We start from the raw sequence: 17379 nt of genomic DNA on the forward strand, positions 1-17379 counted from the left end.
ATAGAATACCAAATGGTGAAGACTATGAGTTTAAGTAAACAAAAAGATTGTTGCAGTCTGAAATAGATTAATTTATTGATCTTACCAAATTTTTGCCCATTCAGGCATCAGCATTATTTTACAACTGAAAAACACACATCACATAGTTAAAGGACTTACCGTTCAGACAAAAGATATAACAATTAGAAAAACAGAAAGATTACTCAAAAATAATAGGTGCTCAACTCCAGGAGGAAAGACGTTTCCAACATTAAAATATTGTAACTGTTCTAAAATTAGGATAAAAGTTGAAAATCTACTAAAATCTTAAAATTCAAAAAATAAATATTTTTTCATTAATAATTTTCAATAAATCTTTGGAATTAAAATTAGGATTTCTAAAATATTTCCTTGATTGATTGAACATTATTTATGAAAAAAATATTTATTTTTTTAATTTTAAGATTTTAGTCAATTTTTAACCTTATCGTAATTTTAGAATAGTTAAAATATTTAAATGTTGGCGACTCCTCTCCTCCTGGAAAAGATTCTAATTATAAATTCCTAATCATAGGAATAAAATTAGGATTTTAAAATGTTTCATTGATTTATTGAAAATTATGTTGTCGAATATGAAATACCAACAAAAAACTTATAATTATTTATTTATAACATCTATTGTCCCGAAAAATAAATTATCGATGTCTTTGGAACCACTATTAAAATTTAAAACACTATTTAATTTTTTTTATTTTTGTTCTGATTTGTCTTTATGTAAAATATGTTAGTTATCCAAATCAAATTTATGATTAAATTCATTGTTTATCTAAGCTATTTTTTGCTTCTTTTTATCCATTATTTTTATTTGTATATTCAATAAAGGAATTTTGATGTTGGTACATCCTATTTTAAAAGTTTTGGGTTGTCATACCGATATAAATATTTATTATTATATGTTTAAACAAAAAACAAATTATTAACTAAATAGATAGTGTTGACCAACAACCAGAAGACAAATCACAGAACATTATTAAATGGATTGATTCTTAATTAATTGTAGAATAAAAGTTGAAATACAAAGACGATAATAACAATTAGCGAAAACTTATGATCCGAAATACGTAATTTCTCAGAGACAATTGAATCAGTCGTTTCAATAACCATTTAAATCGCACAATTAGACTTTTATTGAAACCCATAAAAACTGTCATTCAACATGTAGACGAACCTTTTAGGACTTCTTTGATGATTATACCCTATTGTTTTAGGGCAAGTAATGTACAATAAGTAATGTACTGACGTATATGATTTTTACCCACATTATAGACCTACTTTTACGAAATCATGATAGAAAAATAAAATGTATAAAAGATTTTAGGAAAAGTATTACTACTTTTTTTTTTTTAAACGATCCATCCAACTCAACAGTCTATTTCTTAAATATTAAATTATGTTTAAACAGATGATGCAAGTTTCTTTTTAGGTTTATGTAAAATACGTGTGCATATATTTGTTAGAAATAGTAAGCCACCTACATGGAAAAATTTTTTGAACATGAATTTGTCAAAAAATAAAATTAATTCAAATCAGAACATAAAACATTTATTTTATTGTCGTAATTGATATGTTAAAACCAGTAATTTTCTTGAAAAAAGCACTACAAGCGTACTAGTGGTTCCCAACCTGGGTGCCGCGGTATGCCAGGGTTGCCGCAAGTACTTTCTGTAAACATTATTAAAAAGAAAATTAAAATCAAATAATTTTTTTTTTTTAATTCTTTTCCTAGACATTCAACAGCTGTAAAGGTAATTGTACTCCATCCACAAAGGTGCCAGAAAAAAAAGACTTTTTTTTTTTAGTTCAAGATAGCTGTCATGTTTGAGGTAGCGAAAAATGTTTGAGAACTGCTGTTATAATGTAATTAAATTAAAATATTGCAAAAAAGTTGTCATTAATAAATATTTTTTAATTTGCTAGACACTTTTCCATTTATTTCTTTTCCATCCAACACAATCATTTCTCATCCGGAATCCCACTCACACCACAACACTAGAAGAAATTGTTAAATCATTAATCCCACATTCTTTACCTTCTAAATCAGTTAATCCTGCAGAGGCCAAACATCTTTAAAAAAATTAACTCTTCTTAAATATCCTGGATATGACCTTCTTACGCCTCAGATACACCGCTATCTTCCATTCAAATCAGTAATATTTTTAACATTACACACAACATTACTACAAACGCATTTTACGAACCACGGACTTTCCCTCTTATCTCTTATACCTCTCGCAGATTCATGTAGATAGGAGGGATAGGTTGTCGTCAAAGCAAGCAGGTTTCCAGAGAAACCGAGGTACAACTGAGCAGGTGGCTCGTTTCACGGAGGATTTAAAAGGCGGTTTCCAATGAAAACAACATACTCCTGCATTGTATGTTGACTTCAAAGCTGCTTTTGACAGCGTCTGTAGGAAAATCCTTCTAAATAAGCTCCTGAAAAATAATGTTAATGGAAAAATGTACTGAGCCATACGGTCCTTCTTGGGTTAGAGGTTTCTCAGAGTAAGATACAAGGGCTGGTGTTCAAGTTTTGGAACTTTTAGCCAGGGTGTACCTCAAGGATTTGTCCATAGTCGCACACTCTTTAATATAATAATAAATGACGTAGCGACTGTGCTCGAGGAAATACCCGGAATATCAGCTCTATTGTTTGCTAATATTCTCCTAATATATGCAACCAGTAGTAGCATAAATGCACCCGAAGAAATTATAAATGAGGCAATGATGAAGCTTTTCGAATGGGCTACGTCTAATAAAATGAAAGTGAATACCCAATAAATTGAGTTTCAACCGTTTACATTGTCAAACAAAGTGTAAGAGAAGGAACTCCTCAATAATTGGCATGGGGACAGCCAAAAACCTATACAGGCAAATACCTGGGAGTTAATTTAGATGCTAAAATTAATTGGAACAAGCAAATTGAAGAGATGGTGGAAAAAGGCTTAATCTCCTAAAACGTCTTGAAGGAAAGACAAGACGTCTTATTAAACCTATTTAGACTTATGGACTAGAACTGTAGAAGACTCTTAAGGTCAAACGCGTTAAATACTTTCAGTCTAAAGTCTTTTTGAACAATAGTCAATGCTCCTTACTATGTAACCAAAAATATCCTACATGCTCACTTTAATATCCTATTTGTACCAAACCTTATTAAATCCAAATTCACTGGATTATCCCCAATCTAACTTTACCCATCCCTACAATCCTCACCCAAGGTTTAAATGTAGTAGCCATGAAACCAATAATAAATAATAATATTGGAGTTCAGAGCATGGCCAGATTCTCCAATCAAGACCTGAACATCAGCGGCTGGCGACCCTCTGACTTTTAATGCCAGTGACGCGGTTGAGAGAGAAGCGCGGGAATCTTCCGGAGTCTTGCTCTTTCCTTTGCAAGTGAAGGAACTCGGTTCGGAGTTCCCTCCACTGAATGTAAATATTGTAAATAGGAAAGATTGTGTTTAAGATATTGTTTTACTTTAAATTTAAATTTGTTTTATATTATTTTTTTTTTTAATTTTCCATGTCTTATTTTGTTATCATTTAATCTATTTAATTTCTTTAATTAAATATGGTGTGAATGGACTCTATGATCCATTCCATGATCTCTTTCTTAGATATTCGTTTATAATTTCAATTCAGTTTTATTTACCTTAATCTCAATCTTTATAAGTTTATTACATCTTTTTTATTCTTTTACTTTATAAATTTTTATATTTTGTGAAATTAGTTTTCTAAAATGTATACAGTTATTTTATCTTCATATCTCTCTTCTTATTTTTGCTGTTATTTTTTCATCACAGTTTGTAATCCAGGTCCGTTATGAGTCCAGGTTTTGCTCCTATATCATCAATTTCAGCTCTAAGGAGGAGCATATATTTAATTGTTTATACTTTGATTAACTGACAATCAGGATATTGTACACAGTCAATCTTCCATCATTTGCAAAGAAAATTTAAAGTCGATAGTTTTTAATTACAAATAAATTTAACATTATTATACTTTATAACAACAATATTTTTTGTTGTTGATCTGTAATTAAAAGTTTTAATATTAATGTGGGTGTAGGTATATCAAGAGTGACAAAATCGGGTAATTTATACTGAAATTGATGACCTGGCCAGATAGCCTGCGAAAAGTTTTTAAATTATTAATGCTATGCTGGACTTTTAAAAGAAGTGAACAGTGTTTTGAGAATTTAATTGAAATTGACTCCACCAATTTTCAATTCCCATCCCTCTCAAAACTTCCTCCAAATCATCCAGCCACCGACGCCTGAGTCTGCTCCTTTTCCTTTTTCCTCCTGGTGCACCATTTAGCATCCTACATTTTTTTTATTTACATTTTTATAGTTTAAGAAATATTGCATAAGGGAATAATACTATAAATATGAATAAAATTAAAAATATGAATGATTTGTTAAAGGAATCAGTTTAGCTTATTTTTATTTTATATATTTATGATTAATAATTATAGTAATGCTGAAATGTATGTAAAATTATTGATATATGAATTTTACATTAACATTTCATTATGAAGAGTTATAAAAATAGTCTAAAAAGTAACAGATAAAGAAATAAATGAAGAAAGAATAAAGTGAGGGTTTGTTATTAAAAACTTCAAAAAGAAATGTTCTAAATGTTTTAAGCTAAAATCATTGGCCATATTAAACTTAGAATTTATGTTTAGTTTAGAAATTGAGCACTGAACATATGTTTGTTGACAGCGATTGGTGGTATTACCCCCTTCCTGGTCATTTCTGTTATATGAGGGGGGGAGGTTATCCAGAGGTGATAAACCTATTCTAACCATGGTGGAGTGTCGTCCATGAAAAAAGTCCAACCCCAGACTGGATTCGAATCGGCTCTGCTCGCAGTTCTCATATTGCTAACACCTGTGCCTCAACCACCTGAGCAACGGATGGCCGTTGTGGTATTGGCAACTGACCTTCGTTATTCCTAAGCCCTTATTACCATTATTATTAGAAATTTAAAGTTGTTTATTGTTAGCTGCAAGGCATTAAATGGACCCTGGCTTAGATACGTATTCAGAAATTCTAAAAAGAAAATTTATACTATTGAATACTTACGAGTAAGAAGAGAAGCAGCAACAGTACCTGAAAATATTAAAAATATACTCAGTTTCAAAGCTATATTAGTAAAAAAAACATTAAATATAAGTATAAAAATCAGATGTTCTTGCCTTAAAGATCCTATACTTTTTTTCAATACGAATTTCAGATTTGACACCTCAGTGGAATAACAAATATAGAAAACAAAACTACAAAATGTTTAGCTTATTTTTTTTTTTATGGTTAGAAAACTAAACGTTTTTTGGAAATGAGAATTCTATAAAAAAAATAAAAGCAGTCAAAATATTACATTTGATTATTAGCTAACCCGCAACGCTGTTAGAGCATGTTATAATGAAGGTTCAAAAAGTTGTTTTGTTTTTAAGAAAAAAGTATAGAAGTATATTTTTTTTCTGGACGATTCTGTATGTTTCTAGGGAGTTTTAGGGTATCATGTTCGCCAATCTTAAGGTGGCTTCAAAAACGGAAACTGAATAAAAAATTAAATTTTGGAAAGATTTGTATTCAATACAAAATTAAACCATGCAAAATTCGTAATTATTTTGAAATAATAATTATTGATAAATACTACGCCCTAGAGCACGCTATAAGAATATTCATGTCATTGAGGGAATCGTTGTCATATGCATGAAAATAATTGTTTTACAAATGTCATGTATGTCAAGGTCGAATCAGGTGGTAATCATGGAGTGCTTCACTTTTTCACAGAGGAACATTATACAAGCGACATTACAGCTAAGCCTGAAATAAAATTTAATATATCCATTTTTGTAAAATATTTTGACTAATCCACTTTTGTATAGGTTGCACATCTTCAAAAAATGCCGCTTTCTTTTCATTAGCGAAATATTGAAAAAAAAAATGTATTTTTGTTTTGTTTCTAAACTGAAAGTTGTTGAGGTGGCAAACCCTGAAATTTGGATTCTACACTAAAATAAACAAACATTATTTTTCGCTAAAAATATATTTTTGAGCCTTAGAACAAAAAACGGAAAAGATTTTATTATTCAATTTTCTTTACAAAACGGGCGGCTGTTGGGGTGGAAAAATTTTAAATTTAGATTTTGCATAAAAAAAAAAGCTTTCTTTCGGAAATCAAATTTGTTAGCTTTCGATTACTGAACTGAGTACTGTCCAGGTTAATTTAACACTTAATAATACTTTTGCAAAGTAACATTATTTTTTCTTTTGGAAATTCATCTGTACAGTTAAAACGCTTTCTGGATTTGATTTCTTTTATTTTTAAAGTTCTAATTAATCACCTATTTCTGTTTAATGGTTCTTGTGTATAAGTCGGTTATTGTTTTTTTTAATGTAGGCATCTATATTAATCAATTGGTAATTAATCGATTACCAAGGTTCTGCTGTTTTAGTGTTACCCCCACCTAATACCAATAGTCGCAATATAAATAAATGGTCCTGCAGCGGATTCTCACATTCAGCATCGACAGTCGCTCCCACCCTTACAACATGAGGTCAATCTTTTTGGTAAGTTCATATAATTTATTAATTATGACTAACATATAAACATGTATAAATCTTATAATAGATTTTAAAATAAATTATTACCTGCTAAGTTATATGTTTATTTATATTTGTTGCTTTATGTTTACATGACTAGAAGATTGTAATGTGAATTAGTAAGGTGTAGTCAGAATAATCTTCCTTATCCCATTACATTGTTACCTTAAATAACTTGCATTATTTATTTTTATTATTATACTATTAATGTTTTTAACTAGAGTAAAATGCAACATTGATAAGTAATTATTTTATTCATATTTCAGCTCACAAGTTATTTATAAATAAAATTAGCAGTGTTCTCGAAGGTAATTCAAGGCCTTTCAATAAATATATAAAGCCAACATATAATTAATTTTTGAAATATAAATAATTAAAGAATGAAGATTACTGTGGCAATATTATTAAATATGTTTAATATAATAATATTTATTTATCATGAAATGGAATAAATTCATAGCCCACGGTGGGGTACACTAATCATAACCTCATGCTCTCTGAAAATATTTTTAATAATTATTTTCTGAAAAGACAGGAAACTGCTCGTCGATTCCGACTATTACAACATTTATTAGACAAACGGTCCAAACTTCCAATCCATTACAAAAGACTGATCTACATGACATAAGGCCTATCTGGACACACGGAGTTGAGCTATATAAACTATCGAATTCCTCTCGAATCCAATCCTTACAGTCCAAAATCCTTCGTAAAATCCTTAATGCTCCTTACTTTGTCACAAATCAAATCATCCATCAGGACCTCAATGTCCCATATGTTGCTGATTTGGCTAGAACCGGATACTAATCCTTCCATGATAAATTTCCCAACCACCCAAACCAAGTTGTTTCTAACCTGGCTTCTCCTTCACTACCTAATAATACTCCAAGGCGTTTGAAAAGAAGATGGCCTCGAGATCTTCTCCTATAGAAATGTTTTTTTGAATTCTATCAATGGGTAGATTTTCCACATGTTTGTATCATGTCATTATATCACTTACAGCAAATTTACTTGATGTGTATATATGTATACAGTTGTAAATAACAATAAATAAATTATTTAAAAAATAAATTATTATTTTACGTCAGTTGGCTATTTTTTTTAATCACTCATCACCATGACATGAAATAGTCATTTCATTTCCTAAATTTTTAAGTATGATAAGATGTATAAACTACCTTAGTATAGCTTTATACTGAAAGCTTGGATAAAGTCCTAGACATACTGCAATGAGGCAACTCCAACATCCAACTCAAAGAATCCAAAGTTGTATCGTTTTCAAAATAGATTAGTTAATTAAAAGGAAGACACCGCATTAAATAACTGCTGGATAGTACTTACTGTAGATTGTAATTACATGCTATTTTAGTTATAAATTGTTGTGTTTGGAAGATAAAATCAAGTTGCTTTTATTTCATTTCAGTTTCTGGTAACGATGGTTGGGCTGGCGATGGTATTGGGTGCTGAACAGCAAAACGTGGAGCACCTAAGGGAGAAAAGGAGCGTTTGGGGATGGGGAGGTTGGGGTAGCTATCCTTACCCTTGGCCCTATGCACCTTACCATTGGGGACCTGCATTGTGGGCACCCCACCATGGCTGGCATGGGTAAGCCTTAGGTAATCAGTCGGTGCCTCAGGGCACCTCAAGAGATGTTAACGACCTGTATAAAAAGCTATGAAATCATAATAAAGGTATATGGCTTCGAGTTGTCAAGGTATATGTCTCATTTGTCACCCCCGTTTACTTAAATCAAGTCCTTCTCTTAGTTCTCTATTATTATAATACTTTGCAAACAGCCACAAGTGAATGGTACCTACATAAGGTGTGGACTCAGTAAAAATAGTTTCAGATTCATGATAGTGTGAATCGTAGACAAGAACGAATAAGTAAAACTTATTCTAATAATAAGTAAAACTAAAACTCAGACGTTACGTCCTAGATAGAGACGCTTCATCAGAGTCAAGTACAAAGCAGCAGGCGTAATAGAATAAAAATAAAGTGATAACCGTAATATAACGATGAAATTTATAATATTTGAAAATATAGTAAAAGTGGTTTTAAAAAAACAACATAAAAGTACCTTAAAACATGAGGGTTACAACTAATCATTGAAACAAGAGAAGCTATAATTTTCACTAAATGACCTATAATGTCCTCGAGCATAGTTTTAATTAATATTCCAATTCAATTTATCAAATCTGTAAAAAGCAGTAAGCTTTTGTTCAACCACCACATTGATTTAAAATAAGAAAATGTTGGACATAATGTTTTTACATTTTAATAAAAAAAAGAAGAAAATTACCACTAAGAAATAAATTGATACTCAATGAAACAATACAAATATTTATAACATACACCTATCCCATAGAGAGCTTCACTCATAGAACGAACTTGGAAAACAACAAATATTCCAAAAGAAATGTCTCAGAATTTTTAAAAACAATTCAAATTACAGTAGAATAACCAAAGATTCATTGAGAACTAAATATAGACACCGTCACTGAATGTATATGCAAATTGACTCATAATTTCTTTCTATCTCGTCCTAACTATTAAAACCTTTTAGTAACCGAAATAAAAAACATATATAAACTATAAATATATATACACATAAGAGTACCAAACATATATTTCTGTAAAAATCATTAATAAACGATATTCGATCTTATTTTATTTCAGAACTTTTTTTTTAACAAGCAGTAACGAGCATAAAAAAAATTATTTAAAGGTATATCCCGAAATAACACAGTATTTATTGTACATATTATATTTATAAAATAAAAACTTTTACAAATATTAAATATATATAAGAAGTTATATTTTTTGTTATAATATTAAAAACATTCGTCACTTAAACCGGGTTATGTACAATACACGAAAACTAGGCTGTTGTAGCCGATTGTTTTAAGGTGTTATACCAACCTTGAGTCTATAGTGGCACGGGACAATGAGGCAAATCCGCCTAAAAGCACTTAAAATGCGATTACATTTTTTTCAGCTGTAGGTGTGAAACTTAGCACATTATCTTATCACCCCAACAGCTTAGATGGCTCAAAAGAACTCCCATATTAAAACAACAGCAACTAGGAAATAGGGTTGTGTACGTTACCAATACTATTGCGTGGTCATTACACATTTTTTTTCAAGTGGTTCCAATTATTTACTTTTTTTTATATCTTAATACCTTTGCATAAGTATTATTATTGGTTTAAAATGTGACCTGCAACTTGGGAAACCCAACCACAACCCGAATACTGAAGCCCAGGCTGCTACAGGACATCCTGTTAGAAATTGTATATTTATCAGTTCTGTTATTGTCACTCTAAAATTTTATTTTGTCTTAATTTCTTTTTTTTCTCTTCACGATTTTCTTAAATTTATCTTCTTTTTTTTCTTTTAGAAGTCAATTATTTATTTTGTTAAATCCATAAATGTTATTAACTGTACTTTTTTTATAATTTATTTTATATAAATTATAATAATTTTTATTTATTTATTTTATCTTAATTTTTTTTAATTTATAACATTGTATATAGTTAAGGGTGGTACTGGTACTGGTATTTGGTGGGGGAACAAGTCCGGCAAGTGGGCCAGTGGGTACTTTTTGCCAACCCCTGGCGGCTACCTAACCTAGGTTGTCGCCGCATACTAACCAAGGTGGGAATGTCAAGATTCATTCTTTGGGACCGCCGAAAAATGAATCTTAAACTGCCCCTCCCCTCTCCTCCCCCCCCAGGTGGGAATCGAACTTTTATTGTTTTAACTAGGTTAGAAAGTAACATTGATCAGTAATTATTTTATTCATATTTAAGCTCAAAAGCTATTTGTTATATATACTGAATAAATAAAATTTGCGGCGTACCTGAAGATATAGAGATGGCCCCGAACATATAATTGATTTTTGAAAGAAATAATTAAAGAAGAATGATTATTTTAGTAATATTAATAAAAATTACTAAATATTATTTACAAACTATATAAGTGTTAATTTAATTGTACTCCTCGTTGCTCATATTGTAAAACTGTTATTTACCTGTATTTTGTAGTTCAGATTATATTATTGTTTTCAATATAATATAATAAATATAAATACTCAGGTTATTTAACTTTTCAACTCGCCGGCTAGATCGAAGTTTTTTCAACAGTTCAGGATTTAAATTTCACTAAAACCTTTTTTAAAATAAATTTGAGAGATTATATAATACGATTAAATCAATTTGGAAAAAAAAAATTATTACTGAAAAAAAAATACTGAAAATAAATAAATAAAAATAATTTGGTTTTTGTTTAGTTATCGACGCTGTTTATTTAATATTTAGTTATTATAGTAGAAGAAGGAGGAGTGAGATGAATAATGGTGCATTTTTTCTTCCTTTCCTTTTGTATCGGTTTCTATTTTCTATTGTTTTATCAAGTAAAATAATATGAAAAAAATTATTAAATCAATTATCAAGGAAAATAAGAAAAGATTCAATCAATCAACTCCAGGCGTTTTAAAACTCGACTTTGAAGGTAGTATGAAGCACGAACCGAATCGGTTTTAAAAATGACTATTGTTTTGGAACTCCTGGACTATCATCGATTGATTACAAAAACTAATAAACGGCTTTTGTTTTGCGAAGTGATTTGAATAAAACCGCTCCACTTAACTAACATAATAAATGGAAATGAAAAATAATTGAATCAGTACATATTACAAAAAACATTGACAAAGCAATCAATTATAAAACTGATACAAAAACTTTCGGCACACATTATATGGATATTATAAATAAATTATCGTTTTAGTTTTTATGTGGTTTTATATAATATAGACTTAATTTAGTCATTTTTGTTTGTTATTGTATAAAAAAAGAGTTTATAATTATAAAAGAAAATAGTTTTGTATAATAAATTAGTAAGAAATAGTTTTTAAAAAAAAATTGTTAATTTTAATTTATTGTTCATCTTTGTGGCAATAGAGGTAGGAGAAAAGTGTTTTATAGTTTATCTTCAGGAAGGTAATTATTCTCCTAAAATGTTTAACTATTAACAGTTAAATAGTTTTTATTTATTAAATGACATTAATATTATGATATATTAGAAAGAATGACAAGAAAGGAGATAATTATATGTTAAATGTAAGTTATTTTTATCAGGTAAATAGTTTATAAATAGTTGTGAAGTATATACTATATTTTAGTGTTGTTGTAAGCGCATGTTATAGGTTTTGTTGAATTTGGTTTTATAGCAACCTGAAGATGGGAAATTTTCTCGAAACGTTGTTGCTGTTTATATGAAATAAATTATATTATTTGAAAAAGGAAGAATTGTATCATTCGCTAAATCCAGTTTAATAGAAATGAAGATTTAACTGTAATTATTAATATAAGATTTACAATAGAAACATAGCAGTACCGCAAGTTTGGGCAATGGTAATAGTGATAATTGTACACATTCATAAAAAATAAAAATAAAATAAATAACAAATAGAATAAGATAAATGAATAAAATCGATATGTATATCAGAAAAATAAATGAAATGAATATACTCAAACTAAGTAAAATAAATTTTACGACCCAAGGATCCCCGAACCCACTTTATCCTCGATGCATGAGGGGTAGAGTAAGACCCTACGAGGTCACAGTAGAGACATCTCACTGCGTCACTACTAATGAGCCAGTGGAGGCTGAGTAAGTACCCAAAGCCTGGTCCTAACGTAAAAAAACAAAAAAACATTTCTTCTGTAATCAATATAAAATGAAATAAAAAATAGATTTATTATTCTGGGAGGCAGTTGCTTTAGGACAAATTGGGGGTACACTTTATATTGGTACAGGCGGTACAGTCATGCCAGTATCTTTGATTTTAATATTATTGGTTAGTATAGTAACTAAACTAGTAATCAAAGTATAGACCAGAACACGAAGGAAAGAGAATTACTCCAAATATTCATAAATAATATGACACATGCACAATAAATTAATTATTAAAGTTGGGAAGGAAAAAGTGTTTGCAAAATAGGGATTTAAACGAGGGAATGTTTAGTACATGACGTTTGGCGGTTGGATTTGCTTTAGATTGAACCACCTCGGGGTAGGAAGGATTTATTTGCTGGCTAAGTGGGTACAAGTCGGATGAATATGAACCTCTGTGTAATTTGGTAATTCTGAATTATCTAGTGGCTTTATGAAAATCCCTGTTTATTAATATAAGAGTTCAGATAAACTGTCCAAGTTTTGACCTCACACTTCAGCAATAATAACGTAACTCTAGAAGAATATACGAACCGAACCCAGAGGGACATTTCAAGATACATTTTCACGATCCTCTTTAGTTTATTAAAATCCTTTCAGGACTGCATTAGTTCCACTCCCCCAGAGGTAGTATTATACGGATAGAAGTATTTTTCGCGTTTTGCACCCTATAATATATAACATAGAAAATTGCCACACAAGCCTTGGCTCTATCTGCTTCATATTCGTGGCAATCTTCCTTAAAGACAAATTCGTCTACTAACAACCACCTCTCCGAGTTTCTATCATTCCTGTATTTATCCTTTCCCCACTTTTACATAAATACCCCAGTATGTTAAAGATAAGCGACAAGGAATTCAGTACAAAATAACATGAAATAGTCTCCGTATTTTTTCATATAAAGGAAATAAAGTATATCTTTACTACCGTGTAGCTGGGGTAATATCCCCCAACTTTTACTCCGGGGAATACCTAAATTAAACAAATAGTTTATTTATTGTAGTCATGAATTGTTTTGTTTGGAAGATAAAATCAAGTTTCTTTTATTTGATTTCAGTTCCTGGTGGCGATAGTCGGGCTGGCGATGGTGGATGGGGCTGATCAGCAGCACGCAGGGCACGCGAGGGAGAAAAGGAGCGGTTGGGGGGAATGGGGTGACTGGGATTGGCCTTGGGATTTGGCACCATATTTGGTACATGGGTTGGGTGAACCACACCATGACTGGCACCGTTAAGCATTAGGTTCTCGGTCGGTGCCTCAGGGTACCCCAAGACATGTTAGCGATTTGAATACAAAATTTTGAACTCATAATAAAGGTATGTGGTTCAAGCATGTCTAATTTGTCGTCCCTTTTTTGTTAAAATCAAGTTCTACTTTTAGAACAACATTATTTTGATAATTTGCAAACAGCCACATGTGAATGTTATTTAAAGAGTTGAATTCGTAAACTTTTCCAGATTCAAGATAGTGTGAATCCTTGAGAAGTATCATTATATAAGTAAATGAAAATGAGAAGTATCAAGTATAACTTAGTTCAAACGTTTCGGCATAAATTAAGACTCTTCATAAAAGCTAAGTACAAAACAACAAGCGTTTAAAAAAAAAAAAAAAGTGGCTATAAAGAAGATGGTCAGGGTTGCGGTCAAAAGAGAAGCAAAAATAATTATCAAGTATTTATTGTCCGATGTTTCGTTCCATTTTGTAGAGCTTCAACAGGGCTAAAAAACAACTAAGAACATTTTGACATTGTAAGATAATAAGACACAAAAAGGAAAATTAAGAAAGTTATGTACAAACAAAAGGAAAGAAAAAATAAAATAATATTAATATAAAATAAATAAGGATATGAATATAAAAAAATCACGTAAGCTATAAGGTTAAAAATGAACAGGAGACGCAAAAATAGTAAAGTAGATTTGAGAAGACAAAATTTAAAAAACTAAAAGACGGAAAATAATTAAGTAAATAGAGATTAAATAAAGGTGAAGATAGAATAAATAAAAATAAAATTAGTAATAATAATAATAAATGAGTAAATGGCAAATAGATGGTCCTGATTTGTTCTGTGCTCATTTAGTATTGATATTAATAAATTCACGCGAAAGCCCCCAAGCCCCGTCAGCAATTGGGAGATCCAATGGTCCAAGTTGTCGTATACTCAAGTAACTCGCAACAGAGCCTCTCGTTAAATCGTCGCCAACCTGCATTTCTGGCAGTAAGTATGGTTCCAATTAGGGGAAGGATATCTCAGAATACCCACTAAAACCACCTTATATATGGTCATTGTAGCTAGGTATCTAAGACCCCAGAATGCTCCCCCCACCACTCGACTGAGGCCGTTTAAGGCTAGTGCCACCCACTTTTCTAGGTATGGTACTGTAAATCATCTACTAAATCTGACGCCAAGATGGGTGACAGCCTCACTTGGACTTATTCTTGTATCTTCGATAATCAGATTTATAGGGTACTATTTCGGTTTACCTTTCAGCATCTTTGCCTGAGTTTTTGCAGCGGCCTTGTTTAGTATCTTCCTTTTATTCCATGCACTCATCTGGTTGGCGCACCTTCCCACTTCTTGTTTTAAGCCGGTCATGCTATTAGATGATACTAAAACATCAAAATCATCCAGATAGGCAATATCAGGGAGCCGCTTCTTATGCAACATTACCATTAACTCATCAAAGACCAACTTCCATAGAGCAGGACCAAGCACAGATTATTAGGAGCATGCCATCTTTATGGAAGTTTTTATAGCAATAAGATTGCTAAGACTTTAACTTTGGTCCGCCTTTCTTTAAGGAAGCTTTGTAGGCGCCTTGGAGGATTTCCAGGAATGGAAAAGGAAGCAAGGCTAGAAACTTGTGGTTTTGGGTGGTTAGGGAGTTTATAATGGAAGCAATGATATCGGGTTACCCAAGGAATATTTATGTCTTTATGGATGGTTTTATTTATAACAAAATAAGGAGCATTGAGGATTTTACGAAGGATTTTGCATTGTAAGGATTGGATACGAGAGGAATCCGAAGGTTTAGTAGAGCCCCAAAGATCAACTCCAGATAAGCCTTACTATTAGCATGTAGATCAGTCTTTTGTAATGAGTTGGAAGTTTAGAACGTTTGTCTAGTAAGTGCTGCAATAGTCGGAATCTGCGTGCGTATTTTTCTAACCTTAATGTTATCTATTAGATCACAATGAAACTATTCAAAGAAATGTAATTAAGTCATTTCGCTTTGGTACAACGTCTGTATATAAGAAAAAATAAAACTTAGAATTTAGAAAAAATAAGACTTTTTTTTTGCTATATATAAACTTAATATTAGATTTAAAAAATATTATATCCTATTCCCCATCCACGATCCCTTTTCCCGAAATTCTACTTCTCAACTGTTCAGTCATGACTAATATATTGAATTCATGTCACATCAATGCAGAATCCTTTATCGCACCTAATCATATATTCCTATAAATCCATTGACTCTATGGTAACCACCCTGACCTCAAACCTACAATCCATATAGATATTCATGCTCCTTTGAAAACCAGAACTATACGCCAACCCACTGCACCTTGGCTGACCCCCGAAATAAAGGAAATGATGAAAAGAAGAGATGCAACGAGGCGCAAATACCGTCGAACCCGTTTACCTGTCGATTACACTTCTTTCAAGATCCTCCGGAATGAACCCAATCCGCAGTCCGATTTGCTAAAGCCACCTACTTTCGTAATGCTCTTTCCAATGCTCCAAATTCCAAATCGAAATGGAAAATACTTCGTAACCTATCTCTACCAGAAACCAATAATCTCAGCTCCTTCCATGTGACTCCAGATGACCTCAATGACCATTTCTATGTTCTTCCTATATTTATTCCTCTATTTCCGATATTCAACATCACAATTTCAATCCTGAAGACTTCTTTTTCTCACATCTGTCCTACGATGAATTACTTTCCGCTGCCCTAAAATCCTATGCTAATGATTATGGCCCTGATAGTATTCCAATAAAAATCATAAAATCCAGCCTCCCTGTCGTTATTCCAGTTCTTTACCACATCTACAACTTTTCATTGCAAAACTCCAAATACCCATCTTCCAGGAAAACTGCCCTTGTCCGATCTTTGAAGAAAATTTCCAACCCAAGCTCACAGCACGACTTCCGTCCTATTTCTTTTCTATCTAACCTTTCCAAACCGTTAGAACACCTTGTCCAAAATCAACTATCCAACTTCCTAGATGAACGATGGAAAAGCCATGTATCCAATTTCTTCCACCGTACCTTTTCAACTTTAAAAGGTTTAAATTACCTCCGCTACCTATTTCCATTTGAAACTCGTAGGCTCTTAGTCACTTCGCTAATATTTCCTCATTTTGAGTATTGCTGTACAGTATATAGGGGAGTCTCTGGGGATCTCGAGGCTAAATTAAAATATTTGATAAATTGCTGTGTCGATTCATTGTTCGAGTTGAAGTGGCTTTATCCTTCCTACCGTCGTATTTTCTGGGATCCTGCATCTTCCAAGTCATCCAATCCCGCCGTCCTTCAATTCAACACCTTGTTTGATTTTTTAATATATCATTAAAATTAAATTTGAGATCAATTACCAAATTGTTTTTCTTAAAAAAAAATAGAGGAAAATTAGAATTTTTTTTTCCCGAAAAAACATATTGATCTACATGATTATTATAAGACCTATCTGGACGTATGGAATTGCAATATCATAATGCTGTAAACGTTTTCGACTTCAGTTTTCGTGGAGTTGGATATCCAGGAAAGTGCTGGGACAGGCGCTCTTGTGTTTCCCTTACGCTGCTGAAGAAGAGTTGAAGAAAATACCAAATAATCTATGATCATTTTTCCTCTGTACTTTGCACCCAGCCATTGAAAGATATACTTCCATTTCCCACCTAACTCTTTCATGCCTTTTGTTACCCTGGTGGCCTACACGAAGCTTTTGACGTCAATGGAGTAATGTTATCCCTATTGAAAAAAATAAA

The 17379-nt window shown here is 31.5% G+C and overlaps 1 long non-coding RNA gene across 1 annotated transcript; it reads left to right on the forward strand.

Annotated features, from left to right (window-relative positions):
• Positions 1 to 6423: 6423 nt before the first annotated feature.
• On the forward strand, positions 6424 to 8368 carry LOC106677024 (uncharacterized). Its single transcript, XR_001342536.2, has 2 exons — positions 6424 to 6618; positions 8075 to 8368. It is a non-coding gene; the product is annotated as an uncharacterized lncRNA (long non-coding RNA).
• Positions 8369 to 17379: the final 9011 nt, after the last annotated feature.

The sequence above is a fragment of the Halyomorpha halys genome, unplaced genomic scaffold (assembly GCF_000696795.3).
Source record: "Halyomorpha halys isolate HHAL.00 unplaced genomic scaffold, Hhal_1.1 Scaffold84.1, whole genome shotgun sequence".
NCBI classification, from domain to species: Eukaryota; Metazoa; Arthropoda; class Insecta; order Hemiptera; family Pentatomidae; genus Halyomorpha; species Halyomorpha halys.